Below are 18,548 nucleotides of genomic sequence, written 5' to 3' on the forward strand. Positions count from 1 at the left end.
ATATATATTTTATATATTTCATAACAATCTTTGCTACAAAGTAGGTGATACTGTGGACTTTTTATATTTTGTTTAAAATTTGAATGTGTTTCTACACTGCACTGCTCAGCAATCAGTGGCCAAACTGTACTGTATAACTTTTTCTGTGGATCAGGTTTGTCTGTGTTTGATGGTGGAGAGCATTTATAACAAATAGCAGCATTACTATAGATTTACCATTGAAGTAGGATATGCAACCTGAGGTCATTGTCGGACCTGGTCAAAGCATAAATTAAGTGTACAAACATCTAATGGCACTGGGATTTTTTTATGATTTTCTGCTTGCTCTGTTAAATCCAACTTTGTGGTCTCATAACACTTTGTTGTCTTGAAGTTCAAGTTTTATGCACAGTGCTCTTATTCTTTGTTTTGTCACTCTAGTTGTGGCCTTTTGATTTCAGGAATGTTAACTTGTTGATTCTGTTTCGAAAATACAAATGATCAGAACCTAAATAATATGCTAATAAGTGTAATGTAATGTAATAAGTCTAACTAAAGGTTCCAGCAACATATGTATGTATGTGGAGGTGAGTAAGTGGCGAAGGTCAAGTCTCTTAACATGTATAATCCTACATCCTTTGGGGTTAATTGTCTTGCCCAAGGACACATCGACATGGACTAGAGGAGCCGGGGACCAAACCGCTGATCCTCTGATTAAAGGACAACCCTGCTCAGTGGTACTGCCCACTTAAATGAACTGACTCAGACTGCTGTATAGCAGAGTGCATTTTAGCACAGGAGTAGACTTTCCTCATCCACACTGAAAGTTAAAATTGGGACATAGCATCTTTACCACACCAGTTAGTACAATTTATTTGTTAAGGGATGCTGTACAAAACTTCATCATTCTACCATACACACCCACTAATTGTGTCATAATATTATAATTCATCAATCAGGAAATCTATCAACTTGTCTTCTTTTATTCTTAAATTACTGTCTCTCCACAGTAGCTGTCATACAGCTGTTGAAAATGAGTGAGAGACAATACACGTTGGAGTTCAATTATTTTTGTCCAGCCAGGCAGCAGGATGTGCAGTCAATGTTTTTGTTTAGGCAGACATTTTTAGAAGCCATAAGAGACAAAACAATGTGTACAACGTCATTAGAGGGGAATATGGGATGGGTTGACCCTCTAACACAAGCACAGAGCAACAATGTGGACACACACACACACGCACACACACAAATTCAACCTTGTACTTCTATCTGTGTGAGGACACTACCCTAACCCTAACCTAAACCTCATTCTGATCTAAACCTGAAAACCAAGTCTGAACCATCAAACAGGCTCTGTCCCTCAATGAAGACTGACCAAAATGTCTTCACTTTCCAAAAATGTCCTCACTCTGAAGGTCTAACACTTGTACAGCTATCTTTGTCCTCACAAAGATAGCTGTACAAGCACACACACATGCACACACACGCATTTCCTCCACCCTACTCGTGGAGATGTTTTTTTTTAAATGTAAGTACGTGGTCCACTGGAAACTTGACTTACAAAGTTATCATGAATGTTGTTGGGATTTCAGACAGGAAGACACACAGAAACAAACAGAAATGTGCGCACAAGCATATTGTGATACATTTCCTGCTCTGCTCTTTTCCACTTTACCTTGTGTGGTCCCTATATTTAGCTCAGTCCAGGGAAACCAACCAACACAGGCAGGAAAACTATGTTGGGAAAGAATTGAAGGAAGTCTAGTGGCCATTCAGACAAACAACTCAGACACTGGGATCAGTGGTGGCTGAATACGCAGCAGTAGGCCTACTCTATATGGCTGAGACAAACAAAGGGCGTTGGAAAGATAGAGGACCATCTGAAGAAAGTTAGGAGACACCAGGACAGCTATGCTGGGTGCAGTGGCAGCCTTTTGGACCCTGCTGGATTTGGGTTTTGATGTGGATTTAAACAGACAAAAGGTGGATCTATACATGAACATGTTGAAAAGGATCCATTTGGTCTGCTATTAGATCTTGGCTGGTTGAAAGTCTCAGTTGAGGTAAGTTACATACATGGTTGCCCAAATATTTGAATGGAAACCTGCATCAACATGTAAAATCTTGTTTGTCTTGTTACTGATCTGTCAGATATTTAGTGGGATACTTGTCATAGTTGTGTGTGTTTTATTGTCTTGTGGTACTTGACATAGATACGCTGATTCTAGTCTTTGTCCTTAATTGGTACGGTAGTTCAAACTGCTACTTGCACTGGACATGGCGGTATGTATAGAATATTGTATGATAGCCGGTGACCATGAATACAATCAATGTTCCCCAGATGAGGAGAACAATGGAGTGAAGTCACAAAACAAACCTACGGACATCCAATGGACAATACACTTATTGTCAAATGTTTACTACACACTGCGTTTTCTTTCTGTTTTTACTATTAGTTCATTGTAGTAGCAGTACATGGAACTGATACTACAATATATAAATAAAAACAAACTGTCATGCCTTTACATCATTAGTTTTGGGTTTGTAGATGATTGTTTGAAGTCATCTTTAATCTGAGATATGTGCACAGATAAAGTTGCAGACGTATTAAAGCGTGCCTTCATGCATGTGAGTTAGAAGACAGGAGTCTTTGCTCTCATCTTTCAAAGTCATTGTTGCAGTTGTAAGAATATTTTTTTTTGGACAACTGCCTTTCAGCATTCAACTAATTGTGTGTTGTTTGTGTTATTCATTTTAACTTAATACATTATCATAATTAAATAAAGACAAAAACAAATAAAGTTATAGATTACATATACAATCAATTGAAAATTATTTTTTAGGAGACATATGTAACAGCAAACACACTGCATCTTGTAATGTGCTGCAAATGCATGTCATTAACTGCCTCTCTAGTGTGTACACAGTGTATATAATTCTGGCACCTACCCTAAGTGGCCTCAGACAAAGAATCTCATAGTGGGTGGTCAATGTGCTAAATTGAGACCAAATTGTTACACTGTCTATTGTGTGTGAATTCCTGGATATTAAATGTTCATCTGCAATTTTCCATAGTGGGCCCAGTAATATTTGTTCTTTAAGTGTAATGAAGTAGCATGTAATGTGGAGTATAGGACAAAATCAATGCTTGAACCTTGAAATCTTCGGCCAGTTTGATCCAGACTTGTCATCACCAAAATGCAAACATCAAGACGCAAAACCTTTATACAGTCTGACTGGGTCTTACTAGTGGCGGGCCGTCAGGGCCAGCTAAGCCTTCTCTGCTGGCCTAAACAGAATCACAAAGTTAAAGCTATTTTATAATTTAATAATTTTTCACAAATACACTACATGTATTATAATTTTTTCCCATTATCTTATTTTCTCATTGCACAGCTACTGTCTTCCTCTGTTGCTCTGCTTCGAGCCTGCAGTGCTGCTTCCAGCACAGCTTGTTTTAAGGAGAGCTTTTATCCAATCAGATTCAGCCCCTATTTCTCTATGTAAGAGAGGCCCGATGCCCACTAGACATTGCAGATTAAAGTAAATGGGGACGATATTGTTGATTATCATAGTCTTCAACCAATCAGATCTTTAGTTTGACATGTTGGCCGTATTCTTTGACGTGCCAGTGGTACTCAGGTAGCCTCCTAACGTGCGCCGTGATTGGTCAGTGGGCCAGCGTGACTTTTGTCAAACAGAAAGCTAGCTAGCAGATCTTAGTGTTCAGGTTGAAACATATGTAAGAGAAGTTATTTTTAGCGTTTTGCTTGATTGATTCTTTGTTTTTTTAACACTCAATGGCTGAAGGAGGAGGAGAAATGGATTTGGGAGTTACTGACTTTGTTAACAAAGAAAGGAGGATGGACTTTGTCTTTAAGTGAACAGCATTTGGTAAGTGAACTGCTTTTGTTTTTATTACATCCGCAGTAGCGTTACTACTGTGTTCATTTGTCTATCGTTTTTTGCTCGTGCTCTAGTGCTGCAGTGTTGCTGGATTGATTTGTTGCTTTGTTGTCATATAAATATATGTGACTGGTTCTTGTGAGTTTGTTCTTGTCATTGTGTTAATTACATTGATTCTGACTTGTCCGTTAATGACGAAGCATCCCGTCATCCCAGGGTTAGGTTCGGACAATTGAATCCGTTCGGGCTGTTGTTTTCTTTTACAAAGCAAGAATGATGGTCTGGAGAAATGGGGATTATGTGGCGATCGCTTTAGCCCTGTTTGAATCAGTAAGGAACAGCTAAACGCTGTGGGAAGAGTTCGTAGATTGTGTGTTGTGTTCTGTTGTTTCCCCGCTAAGCTAGTTTAGCTTAGCCTCCCTGAAGACATGTGCGGTGCTTCAGCTGTTTTTTGTTATTGTTCCGGGTTCAAAAGGTCACACAGCCCGTTGTCTCCTACGTGAGCGCAGTCCACCGAAAACATAATATTTCCCACAATTTAAGCCTCTGCATTTTCCAAATGCACTAGTATTATTATTCAAATGTATTGTTCGGTTCATAAGCCTCGTACCGAACGGTTTAATACGAATGTGTATTGTTACACCCCTAGAAACAAATAACCGTAGCTTGCACGTCATAATGAGATTATTAGGAGATGGTTCAAGTGTAGTAGGACAGCACAGAAGGCCCAGGTATAAAATGCACGGCCCGCCACTGGGTCTTACACATTAACATTTGTCTTTCTCTCTCTACATACAGTATTATATTAGATTGTATTAAAGTTCAATTGTCAAATTAGTTGATTTTAATTCTTAAGTGGAAGGTGGAATAGTGACTGACCTTATCATCAGGTTAATGTCACTGCTAAATAGTCAGTGCGATAGTTAATGTAGCTCTGACACCCATTACCCTCCAAAAAGTTCTGAAAACAACAATTATTGTTGTCTCTGAAAATCGCATCAGAAGTATAACATATATTGTTATAACACAGCAAGAATTTCAGCCCACATCTAATTTAAGTTGGGGTTGACCAATTTGGAGCAAAAATCCTGCTTAAGCAACCTTTAACCAAAGAGAGGAGACATCAGAAAATGACGGTCCCTTCTAACTGTTTTGAAAGGCACAAACAAACACTGTTCTACCAATAGGAAAACAGTTACACTGTACAGGAATACAAAAGTCGCCGCTGCATTAACACACAATGTCAGTCATGACATTAACAACAATAAAAGCACACCATGTTCACTATGATGGATCACTTAACCCAAACAAGTCTCTACAACAAACATGTCAAACTCAAGGCCCACGGGCCGAATCCGGCCCGTCACATCATTTTATATGGCCCGTGAATCCACCAGCAAAAATAATAATAGCAAGTTAGACTTGAAAATAAAAATATCCCCATGGTCGAAATTATCTGTGTGCCGACATTAAAACTATCATAACAGGTGGACAGGAGAGGCAACAGCCCATTAAGCGGTTTTCCAATAAGTGATTGACAAATAATCCCAAAATGTCCACAAAGAGAAAAATTGATGCAGAAGGAAGAAAATGTAATGAAAGATGGGAAAGTTAATACATGTTTGTGCTTCAAGGAGAAAGAGCGGTCTGTCTTCTGTGTTATGAGGCAGTGTCGGTGATGAAGGAATACAATTTACGTCGGCATTTTGACACCAAACACGGAGCTAAATTTAGCCTCCAAGAAAAACATAAAATTGTCCAAGAATTAAAAGGCAGACTGCAATCGCAGCAGAACATATTTACAAAAGCTACAGCCCAGTGCATGATTAAAGGTATGTGAGCAGCTTCGGGTAAGCATAAGAGGCACTTCATCCGGTACGAAGAATCTTTCACTCCAACATAAGAAAACATTTCTCGCAAATATGGCCACGGGTGTTGGTCTTCGTCACCACCGTCGTTGCTTCCATTTCTGCTTCCATCATGAAATCAGTCATCGTAGAGTGGAATTCTACTCATGGAGTCGCTCGCTAGCTAGCATCCTGGGCATCACTGGGAATCCAAAAAACGCGACTTCGAGAGCACTTGTTTACAATTGCGCATTAATGTGATTAACCAATGATTTAACTTGCAAGCTAGGTCCACTGATTCACCAAACCTGCTTGCTTGCAGTCTGTGTTCCACCACAGTCCCCGACGTTGGTCTCATGATTCATTTTTTTTCTAAAGATAGATTTTATTTTGTAGCGAGTAACGAAGGTTTCAGGGGAAATGTATCGGAATCAAAGTATCAGGTTTCTTTGCAAAATGTAGTGAAGTAAAAGTAAAAGTCAACAGAAATATAAATAGTAAAGTAAAGTACAGATATCCAAAAAAACTACTTAAGTACAGTAACGAAGTATTTCTACTTCGTTACTATACACCACTGCATTTTGTATATGTGTATATGTATATGACAATAAAATCTTAACTTTAAAACTTTAGATACAGACTTTTACAAATGTCAGTTTGTGAAGAAACACCATCGCAGACCGAGTTCAGGAACTAGCAGGCAATCTAACAACACAGCTAGCCGAAGAGACGAGCAGGTACTTGTCTTTTTCATTAGCTTCCGGCTCAGCTCCCTCTTCACCAAGACGGTCCAGTGCAGTGCCTGCTTTACTGCTGCAGACCCCGAGATACTTGAACTCCTTCGCTTGTGGTAGGCACTCCGTCCCCACCTGGAGGGAGCAATCCACCGGTTTCCGGCAGAGCACCATGGCCTCAGATTTGAAGGTGCTAACTCTCAATCCCGCCGCTTCACACTCGGCTGCAAACCGCCCCAGTGAATGCTGGAGGTCACACTCCGAGGAGGCCAACAGGACCACATCATCTGCAAACAGCAGAGAGGCGATCCCGAGACCCCCGAACCTGACGTTCTCCACCCCCCGGCTGCGCCTAGATATCCTGTCCATGAAAGTCACGAACAGGACCGGTGACAAAGGGCAGCCCTGGCGAAGGCCAACACCCACCGGGAACGTGTCTGACTTATTGCAGAGAATACGGACGCAGCTACTGCAGTCGTACAGAGACCGGATCACCCGTTGTAATGGGTCCGGCACCCCATACTCCCGCAACACCCACCACAAGACCTCGGTCTGCCAGTCCATGGGCACTGATCCCGACCCCCATGCGACATTGAAGAAGGTAGCCAAGACAGCCCAACAGTGTCCAGTGCCTTCAGCATCTCAGGGCGGATCTCATCCGCCCCCGGCGCCTTGCCACCAAGGAGCTTCTTGACTACCATAGCGACCTCCGCCAGGGATATGGGTGCGCCCCCCCCCCCCCCCAAGTCTTCAGGCATTGGTCAGGTTTAGGAGTTCCTCAAAGTGCTCTTTCCCAACGATGTCCCCCGTCCAGGTCAGCAGTCCCCCCCCCCCCCCGCTAAGAACAGCCTGGGGTAGGCCCTGCTTTCCCTTTCTGAGCCGTCGGATGGTTTGCCAGAACCTCCTTGAGGCCAACTGAAAGTCCTTCTCCATGGCATCCCTGAACTCCTCCCATGCTCGAGTTTTAGCATCCGCAACCACTGTAGCTGCAGCCCTTCTGGCCTGCCGGTAACTCTCAGCTGCTTCAGGAGACCCCTGAGCCAACCAGGCCTGAAAGGCCTCCTTCTTCAGCTTGACGGCTTCCCTCACCTCCGGTGTCCACCACCGGGTTGCCGCCACGACAGGCACCGATGACCTTCCAGCCACAACTCCTAGCGGCCACGTCCACAATAGAGGCTTTGAACATGGCCCACTCGGATTCCATGTCCCCAATCTCCCTCGGGATGTGTGAGAAGTTCTTACGGAGGTGGGAGTTAAAGACCTCCCGGACAGGGTCCTCCGACAGACGTTCCCAGTTCACCCTCACTACACGTTTGGGTTTGCCAGGTCTTTCCAGCCAGCTCCCCCGCCATCTGATCCAACTCACCACCAGGTGGTGATCAGTTGACAGCTCTGCTCCTCTCTTCACCCGAGTGTCCAAAACATACGATCGCAGATCAGATGATACGATTACAAAGTCGATCATAGATCTCCGGCCTAAGGTGTTCTGGTACCAGGTACACTTATGTTCGAACATCGTGTTCGTTATGGCCAAACCATGGCTAACACAGAAGTCCAATAGCGAGACACCAATCGTCAGATTCAAACATCTGGAAATCATCATTAACAGTTTAATATAATACTTTAGTTTATATTAATCGTCGGGGACAATTGTGGCTAAGTGGAGAGCAGGGCCGTCCTTCAATCAGAGGATCAGCTCCGGCTCCGCTAGTCGCATGTCGATGTGTATTTGAGCAAGACACTTAACCCAAAAATTGCTCCCGTAGCTGTACCTACGATGTATGAATGTGATAGAATCTGAATTTTAAGTCGCTTTGAATAAAAGCGTCTGCTAAATGACTGGAATGCAGTGGTGGGCCGTCAGGGCCTGCAAAGCCTTCTCTGCTGGCCTAAACAGAATCACAAAGTTATAGCTATTTTATAATTTAATATTTTTTCTTAAAAACACTACATGTATCATCATTTATAAAAATATTTTTCCCATTATCTTATTTTCTCATTGCACAGCTACTGCGTTCCTCAGTTGCTCTGCTTCCAGTGCAGCGTGTTTTAAGTAGAGCTTTTATCCAATCAGATTTCACCTCTGTGTCTCTAGGTAAGAAGAGAGGCCCCAGGCCTGCAGACCCCACCAGTGAATCCATGTGCAGTTTAAGTGAATGGGGACGATATTGTTGATTGGCATAGTCTTCAACAATCAGATCTTTAGTTTGAGATTCTTGGACGCCCAGAGCGGCCTGCAGGCCTGCAGCTACGCCAGCATTAGCAGCAGCGCTGCAGTGAGATTCTGTGCTGTGATTGGTCAGTGGGCGAGCACGTGACTATTTTGAAACGAAATTTATATTTTTTATATTATATTTATTTACAGTTCATATTGAAATATATGAATGAAATTATGATATTTTTTATTTTACCTAGCTTTGTTTTTTAACACTCAATGGCTGAAACTGGAAGATAAACGGATTTGTGAGTTGGGATTTAACTGTGGGATTAAACTCTTTGTCAACAAAGAAAAGAGGATGTGATCAGCATTTGGTAAGTCAACTGGTTCGTTTTTTTACATCTAATATCTAAATGGCCCTTGAGTGTGTAGCAGAATGCATGTTACTGCTGTTGTTTTTCCGTTAAGCTAGTTAGCCTAGCCTCCCGGAACACTTGCGGGGCACAGCTGTTTTTGTTCCGGTTCAGAGGTCACACAGACCGCTGTCTCCTAGTGAGCGCAGAAAACATTATATTTCCTACAATTTAAGCTTCTGCATTTTCCAAATGCACTAGTATTATCCAAACGTTTTGTTCGGTTTGTAAGCCTCATACCGAACGGTTTAATACGAATACGTAACGTTATATAGTTACAGCCCAAGAAACGAATAATAACCCTAGCTGTGGCGCCATCATGTGGTTATAAGGTGGTATTTCAGCAGTGAAGGCCCAGGTTTAAAATGCATGGCCCGCCACTGCTGGAATGGAATGGAATGGATTTGGAAATGGACAAAAATACTTCACAAATAGCCAACACAGCCCACATTGACCCATTATTTTACAGGCAGACTATCATCCTGGGTATCCACATACAGTTTCCTGTTTGTTTTCATGGTCCCTGATTGGGTTCTCAAGTTAAATGCAGTAGGTGCAGCTGTTTATGATTGCAGTTTTATTTATAAATGTTAGTTCAAATTTGCAATAATCAATGGGGGAAAATGTCTTTTGATTGCTTTGTAAATATGGTGAGGTCACTTATCCTGTCCTTTCGGTCGAGTTTTTTTGTTAGTTATTTTCATTATAAATGTGAACGTCATGTGACATGTTCTCAGATGAAGAGGAAGCAATTGGACATCAGTATATCAGCTCATTGGCTCAGTGTTCTTTGAGAGGGATGAGTGGACGTAGAATACATCAAAAGCTTTTGGTAACAGAGTCCGAAAGAAAAAGTGAACACAGGCTCTTCCTTATTTAGTGGGAGCAAATTGGTGTCTTGGCGCATCTTTGTTTTTGTGAGACTAAAAACAAACTGAAGCGTTGTCACTTAGACTCAATAAATAAAGTGAAGCTGTGTGCTCCAGTTTCATTTGGCTTATGTGTTCTCACTCTACAGAATGTCAAGTGGCTCTGCAAAGGGATTCAAAAGGATGCAGTACACACTGCACCATCATTAATGTGCAAATTAATTTGTATCAGAAGCATTCAGATCTGACTATCTCCATGTTTAGGAGGCATCTAGTCAAACTGTGTCTACTGTTTGAGTATGACTGTCTACTGTTGGAGTATGACTGATTTATTGCTCTGAGTTTGTTCCAAAATTATGTCCACACATTCTGAAATAAACCCATAGTTACTTACGGCATGCATGTATGTGCATGTCCAAGGATCAAATTGATCTGGCACGTCAGATGTGCCTCGCTGTTTGTGACTTCACTTTCTGAAAATGCACAACAGTGACTCTTCAATGTCACACACAGACCCTCAGTAAATGACTGGCCACATGCCTTGTCAGACAATAAAGTGCATACACACAAATGCAGATGCACACAAATAAAAAGCGAGCAAGTAATGTATGTTGTAAGACTTTTTTAGAATGCTAGAATATAATTGTTTCCCCCATGATTTCAAAATACAGTAATCAATGTTTTTCTATGAATAAATTGTATATATTGGTTGTATGGTCCACAACTAATCAGTGACGAACCTCTAAAAACTCACTGTACACGCTGCTCAGTGACAAACAGCAGATTGGAGAATAGCTTGTTGAAGCATTATAGCAGCTAAAGATAAAGATATATTTGTTTAACAGGTGTATTTTACAACAGGAAACAACGGTTTTTACTTTTGATTTTAACAAAAATAATGTTCAATGTTCAACTTTCAAACCAATGTTATTTAATACACAGTTCAAAAATGTCTACACAAACTACATTTATTAGCCTACAACTATGGATGAAAGCATTCTTTTATACAATGTTGAGATCGTAAAACAACCTCACAGTTGTATTTAATCAGAAAATAACATCTATTGAAGAATATGCCGTTTAAACTTACAGTACAGGACTTACAAAGGTGTTGCCAAATGAATCAGTTTACTCTCTATTGGGCTCATCAATCTGCGCTACATGTTAAACCACAACACTAACTGAGAAAAAAGATTCCGTCAAACCGAATAGCATTTTCCTCTTTCAGTAATGCTTTAGGTTGAAAATTAAGCACAAGGCCATATTAAAGGATGGAGGAGATTATTGGGGTTGAATGGAAACTGTATATAAACACATGCAAAATGCGTCCGTTTTTTATCGCTTTAATCACATCTTATTAGAAGCTAATGATTACAGTCGTGGATTAACCACACTAACTAACCAGGCTTTGGAAGTTATGAACTCACTGATGAAACGACATATGAGCTGTGAACACACACACATGCACACACACACACACACACACACACACACAGTCATATACTCAGAGGCCATCTGCTTAAGCCGTTGTACCAGCTGTCTGAACCCAAGGTCGATGTAACATCTGTCTCCAGCAGCAGACTACACATGACTCCAACCTGTCTAGTCTGCTCTGAACATCATATTCATTCTTAACGTACTCCCTCTTCACAGGCTCTGCCTGCATTTGCATCCCTGTGAGAACAACACAGAATTTTTGATTTTCCTTCTATAAGCAACTAGATTACATAATGGATCACAGTTAAAAACGTGAATCAAGGTTTTGGTTACAAAAAGGAGTGCCATCAGTTGCACACTTTTAAAGGCTTCTACAACTATTCGTGTAATTACAATGAAATCACTTTGATGTATTTACATTGTTTACATGTGCTTTCTTAAATGATAATAATAAAATAATCTGCACCAAGACGGCAGCAACTTTATTCACTTCTTCCACACTTCACCAGAACCTCTTTTTCTCTTTCCATCTCGTCCTCCACAATAAAAGCACCAAACACATACACAGGAACACTGCTTCCTGGAGAGCTCTTAACGTGCTCAACATAATAGCTTACAATAGTTTACCGAGGGCGGAGGTCTGCAAATCATATATGATGAGCCACCTGCAGGGAAAGGCGCTTGACAGCGACGTAATAGGATGTGGCGCACATTTTAGTTGACAAACTAAAACATTTTTTATTTTGGCGGCGTGTCCAGCGGTGCTATCAGCCCTACAGAGCGGACGTCTGAAGTCACGGTTAGCTGCTTTGAGGAGGACGAACACAAAACAGGACTTTCCTTTCCTTATTAATGCTTATTTTGTTCTGCACAACTATTGTGAAGTCCACACACATAAACATTAAAGGAACAAAACATTGATTGCTCTCCAGAACGACAGAGACTTCAGTCACCAGCAGAGCAAAGTATCAAGCACGACCTTTCATTATTAAAGACTACTTTATTACTCTGTCGTATTTTTTTAACTAAGCAACCAATCTACTTCCTGTTTACACCTTCATACCCAGTGTACGTAAATAGTCATGTGATATTCGTTTTCAGGCGTGTTGGTCTGGCTGGAGATCATCTCGAAAACGATGCTGAAATGCCGTGTGTACGGAGATCGTTTTCGTTTTAAAACTCCAAACTCCACTCCAGTAGTAGTGGATGTAGCCTCAGGGAGCCGCAACAGAGGGGCCGAAGAGCCGCATGCGGCTCCGGAGCCGCGGGTTGCCGATCCTAGCGGCGCCCCGGGCGCCTGTCATGGGCAGCCCACATGCAGAGACACATTTCCCCCATAACGGGATAAATATAGTATAATTTAAAGAAAGAACACAGAGAATTAACAGGTTTGGGGTACTTAATAATTTACTGCAGATACAGTTATAGAGGTACGTACTGTAGGTCTCTGTCCTACTAGATGTGTATGTTGTAAAGTAGGCCTAAAGTAGGTTCAGGACAGGTTTACACAGGGTGCTGTTCATTTTGTAATGTACAGGAAGTAGCAACGTTTTTTTTTTACAGTGAATACAGCTGAACTGAAAACCTGGTACGGGTATAAACAATGTGTGCGCTCAATAAACCTGTTTACCCTTTTCTCACACATAGCCTGTAAGATATAGGAAGGGTGTGCTCACCTTGTGCATAGGCCTACTTCAGACCAGAGTACAAACTTTTATTTGAAATAGCTGTGAGTGACATGATTAGGAGAAGACCTTGTTTTTTTTGCAATGCAAAGGTGCATTATCAAAGGTGTAATATAAAATTGATTTTAATTTCATTATTGTTTATTATCATTCTTTTTTATTTACATTTGAGCATAATTTGCCTGTTAATGATCATTTAGTTGTATCCTTTTCTTATATGCGTCTTGGACATTGACATTGATGACTTTGTATGCTATAGTGCCTATAATCCCTTCCCTCAAATATATATATATATATATATACATACAAATTGACTATATATACATATAGAAATTGGCTGTGATTGGGTTTTTAGGAGCATATTTCTCACTTCAGTTTTACTTTAATCAACAACAATTTAATCCTCTTTTCAAACTGTGCAAGTTAGGATTTAGACATTTAGCGATAGTTAAGATTAAGGCGAGGGTAAAGTGTAATCAGTGGAAGGTTCTCACAAATGTAATAAACCTGATGTTTGTGTGTGTGTGTTTGTGTGTGTGGGTAAGGTCACATGCTGCTGCTCCAGGCTGCTGTGTTTACCAACACGAGGAGGAGGAGGTCATACTGTAGTGTAGTATAAGCTCCACCATGGGAGTCTCTCTACTTGACAGCCAGTAGCAGACTGCAGCATCCAGCAGCGGTTACAGATATCTCAGTGAAGGGACTGATCTTTTGTCTGGATGGTTACTGTTATGCTGCTGTTCAGGGGGTAAGTTTTGACTGCTTGTGAAATGCAGATTGATATGATTGATGTGATGTTTACAACCGATAGTTTCTGCAACATGTAAGGGCTGGTTTTTGCCTTCCAAGATGAATGAACAAAATTGGATGGACAGTTTTAGCAAGTAGGTTTTCTGCTAAGGCTTCATTTTGTATGGTTCAGGCTGTCACTGTTGGGTTCAACCAGCTTTGTTTATAAGTACAAGTCAAAGATGGCCTTGAGTCTCTGTCTTACTTTGTTATATTGGTATTTTGTGAAAATAGCTCAATGGTTTTTAAGAGATGTACTGTGTGTGTATGCAGGTGTATGTTTTTGCATTTGTATTATACTTTCTGTTTGAATGTAAGTCTGTGTGTGCACCTACATGACCTCAATGTCACTGGACTATGCATAAAACACACAATGACGCATCCGCAAACCAGAGGCAGACACACAGTGACCCATTGTGGAGGCAGAAAAGCACAAGTCATGCTAAAGGGCACAGCTGACTGTAACATGCACAGCTGAGCTGTGAAATCAAAAGGAAGAAAAACATAAGAATGTGTCAGTGTGTGTATCCCGTAGCAATTGACATATAACACATTAATGTTTTACGTACCGTGAAAGCAGCGTGATGTCCACACAGACAAAGTAAAAGAGAACACTTTCAAAGTTTCAGAATGGCCTGTTTGTTGTTTCTGAGGCATTTATGCGTCACACTGTCAGTAGTAAGCAGCATGAAGTGACTCATGTTATTTTTATTAATACATTTGCTTAATATTTGACGTATGCTTTGACTTAAACAGTGACATTTAAATCACACTCACTTCAGAGGGTCCAACACCAAGCACAGTTCAAATTTAGTCAAGATCAAGACCAACAAATTAGTCCTCTTCCAAGTACAAGATTGAACAACGAGTTAGCTATTTATGCAAGAAATGTCAAGGTGCACATTCTGGGCTAGTGTCTGGGACCCACAATGGAGAGATGAAGAATTGAACATTGGTTAAGAAGTGTAGAACTGTGTGCATGCTGCACATTGCTACTAGCACTATTGGAATTTACAGTATCTCATCAAGAGAAATGACTGAATTTGTCCACTTTATGTCTCTGCAGTAGAGCAAAGGCAAACAGGGTCAAATGTACTTTGTCCTTCTGATGTACACAATTGATCCAGTTATACAGTACCTGTCACTATGCTTCTATGGATGTGGCATTTGGCGCGACCAAGGATAAAAAAAATATTTCTATGACAAACAAAGTCTTTTGCGCTTTGTTATTTATCATTAAAGTATAAATATGTTTGTATAAAGAATATATAATTGCATGTTTAAAAGGAGGATGCAATGGGCAGCACATTTTGTGTCACTAGCTTTAAATTATTTTTTCATTTGTCTTTCATGGGCCAGACTGGAGAGACAAGGGTCACAAGGGATTACCCAATCAGAAGTGTAAAATGTAATATAGCACTCTTAAAACTGGGATTCGATACTAAACACTGAACAGGGAATAATTAACTAATATATTATAGGGTGTATTTTATTTTAATTTTTTTATGTCTGATGCTATTTTTTCACATACTATAAAATGTAATGTAATATTTTCAGGATGTATCCTCTTGGGACCATACATTTCTACAAATGTAATGGAAATCATGTTTGAGGGACCATGACCATTATTTTCTATGACAAGTGGAAATTTGTGCTAGAATAGTGAACGATCATTGGAATCACCCTCTTCTCGCAAATCTCCTGTCAATCTAACCAGTTATGATATGACAACACAAAGCCATTAGCTAAATTATTGGCTGTTAGCCATATGTTAAACCATCTGTTCCAAACTTTTTGTTATTTTATTACTTGTTCTTAAGGTAGCATATCACACTGGTGTGGATCTGTAAATAGATTTGGGACAGATGGGTTTGACAAGTGCTTGAATGTCTCGACAACTTCTGTTGTTGTGCAATGGATAATGCACACACAACCTCTCGCCCCTTGTGACCCTGCAAGATAAGCAAGTATAAATAATGGACGGATGGAAAATCTATTTTGAGCTGTCTCTATGCTCTTGAAAACAGATTCCAAAAGTTTGCCATACTCTACCCTAACTGTTATCCCTAACTGTTATTGCTTGATGGTTAAAGGCTGAACAAGGATTTAAAGAGGATGAGGTGGGCACCTTTCAAGTTTTGTAACTTGGCGCACATGATTACATGGCTGTCACAAACAGTTCACTGATAAAATCACTATTTACACATCTAGGGAATATAAAAAATAGTTTTTAAATGCTTTAGAAACATGAGGTCTTAAAAATCTTTATTTGAATAAATAGTTTGTCGCCAAATCAAATTCTTTACAGGATATTCAACCTTTGTTTCTTTATAATGCATGTAATACTTGATCTTTTTCTTTACAGGGCTCGTAATAAGGCAATAATGTAGTCCATGATTATGAGATATGAGTTTACAGATAATTACAATCCCTCCTCAGCATTGTGGAGGTTGATTTATGGCTTTTTGCGGTTACACCTACAGTCTATGGGCATATCTATGAGTTACAGTCATTCTTCACAGTTCATTTTGTTTGTACGCGCATAGAGTATAATGACTCCGTACATACTTGGAGCTTGCGCGCTGTCTAACAGTTGTAATTGCTCACAGTTGTATTATCTCATCAGCAATAAAGTTAATTTGTCACAGCAAGCGAAACTGTGGTCAAAGTCAGTAACTTTCTACAGGATTTGTACTACTGTATATCTAATTAATGGTCATGACTTTTTACAAACATTTCTAACTATCTCATTTTAACTTTTTATTTCCTGGTTTTGCAGCTGCTGTGTAGAATTGTGTCCATATTGTTCCATTTAAACATCAAATAAGAATACAGAGTCAAAAGCAGACCTTTCGAAATAGCTACAACCTGCGTTTTATAGTTGAAAGAGGCATTTCTGACTTTTTCAGTAATTAGTTGACATTATTATTGTGTTAGAAGTATATGAATGAAACCACTGAAAGGCAGGCATTTATTTCTTGCTACAGACCTATTCAGATCATCTAAATCGTACTGTTTTCATAAATCAATATACTTGAAGTGATATATATGTATAAATCAATATAGTTGTATATATGTATCAAGGTTGTATCAACAAATATAAAATGATAAGGTGGGTCGCATCTTTAAAACGTTTACATGTTGACATATTTCCTCTGGTCGTCCCTGCTGAGACACGGGCTTTGTCTGCAGATGATGGTGACGACAATAACTCATTGGTGTCTGGTACATTAGCTTACCTCAGAAGCCCACTGCTGACATCTTTACACCTGATCTTCCCACCAGTGGTGATCATTATGGCGGGGCGTGTAGGGCTACCACAGACCCTCCAACCTGCCCAACGCTTCCACCCAATAGCTGAGCCGTCTCCACTATGGTTGTAATGACCCTAGCTCCACAAAACTTCTGGCAGTGTGTTGAGGCATCCCGGCAGGGGCCACTGGAGACCAGAACACCGATTGCAGGTCCGGTGGATTTTCTCAGGTTGTAGGTTATTATTTCTTCAAGAAGTGAAGATGAGAAGCAGGGAGAAAGGGGGGCAAAGTTACGCCTGCTTTGCCCAGGTCATGCCGTGGCATGTTTTGTTGAACGCACCTCAGGTGCACAGAACCGTTTTTTGTGCTTAAGGGATGGTGTAGCCGGTCAACTATTATCGCTGACTGGATTGCAATTATAACCAGATCGATTTGAACTGGCTGGACTTAATTATATTGTCAGAGTTAGGTCAATATTCTTAACTGGGACTTTACCGGTTATGCTCCGCTGTTCATTCATACTAGTCATCCAGAATATTTTAATATACAAAACTACCTAAAAGTATATAAAAAACAGCTACACCATTAAAATATTGCTTAATGCATCAGAAATATTAATCTTATGATATACAAAAAATAATAACATTGAAAAAGACTATTTTTCCTCTATAATAAGTACTTTAAGTACAATTAGCTGATGGTACTTAGGTACTTTGACTTAGATGCAGGACTTTGCAGTAATTTATATTTTACATTGTATTGCTTAAAGGCTCTGAGTACTTCCACCACAGTTTGTGAGTAAACACAGAGACATCATTCACAGGGGTGTGACTGTGCAACAAAAATACTTTTATTTGCCAGCACCAGTCCTTTGGCTTTTTATTTTGGTTGCTCAACTGTATGCCGATACACTATTCAAGGCAGCACAGCTAGTGTATGGTGATTGGTTACCCTGTGATGCAGAGAAAATGAGCTTTAGAAAGACAAAGGTTCATGTAATTAAAAACTGCAATAGTCAATGATCATATATTTTACAATGACAGAGTCACCTTATTATTGGTTTGTTGACCCAGATAAAAGAACTCTCATCTGACTTACTTTATTAAACCCCATGGCAGGGTCAACAAAGACAGGGAACAGTGAATACCACACTGGTATTGGTTGCATTGCGCCATCAGGATGAGTTAAAGAAATATGTCTTTTACAAAAGATTTTGAGAAAAGATGATCCCACACACTGCTCGAGCTAAGCATCAGAATGTATAGCTCATCCTAACTTTTCAGTCCCTCTGGACCATCATCAAGAGTTTTGTCTTTTCTTTTTTTTTAAACCTGCACTAATTGACATTTTGCAACGGTTCAGTTGACTATGTGAGATGTGAAAGAGATCCCTTAGTGTTGAACCCACAGATAATTACAACCAGTTCTCCTCAAATTAAGTCAAGTCAATTTTATTTATAAAGCCCAATATCACAAAT

The 18,548-nt window shown here is 40.2% G+C and overlaps 1 protein-coding gene across 1 annotated transcript in view; it reads left to right on the plus strand.

Annotated features, from left to right (window-relative positions):
• rasgrp3 (RAS guanyl releasing protein 3 (calcium and DAG-regulated)) overlaps window positions 1-18,548 on the plus strand; it is a 59,068-nt gene that overhangs the window by 190 nt on the left and 40,330 nt on the right. The window lies entirely within an intron of this gene.

The sequence above is a fragment of the Pholis gunnellus genome (assembly GCF_910591455.1).
Source record: "Pholis gunnellus genome assembly, chromosome: 11".
NCBI lineage: Eukaryota > Metazoa > Chordata > Actinopteri > Perciformes > Pholidae > Pholis > Pholis gunnellus.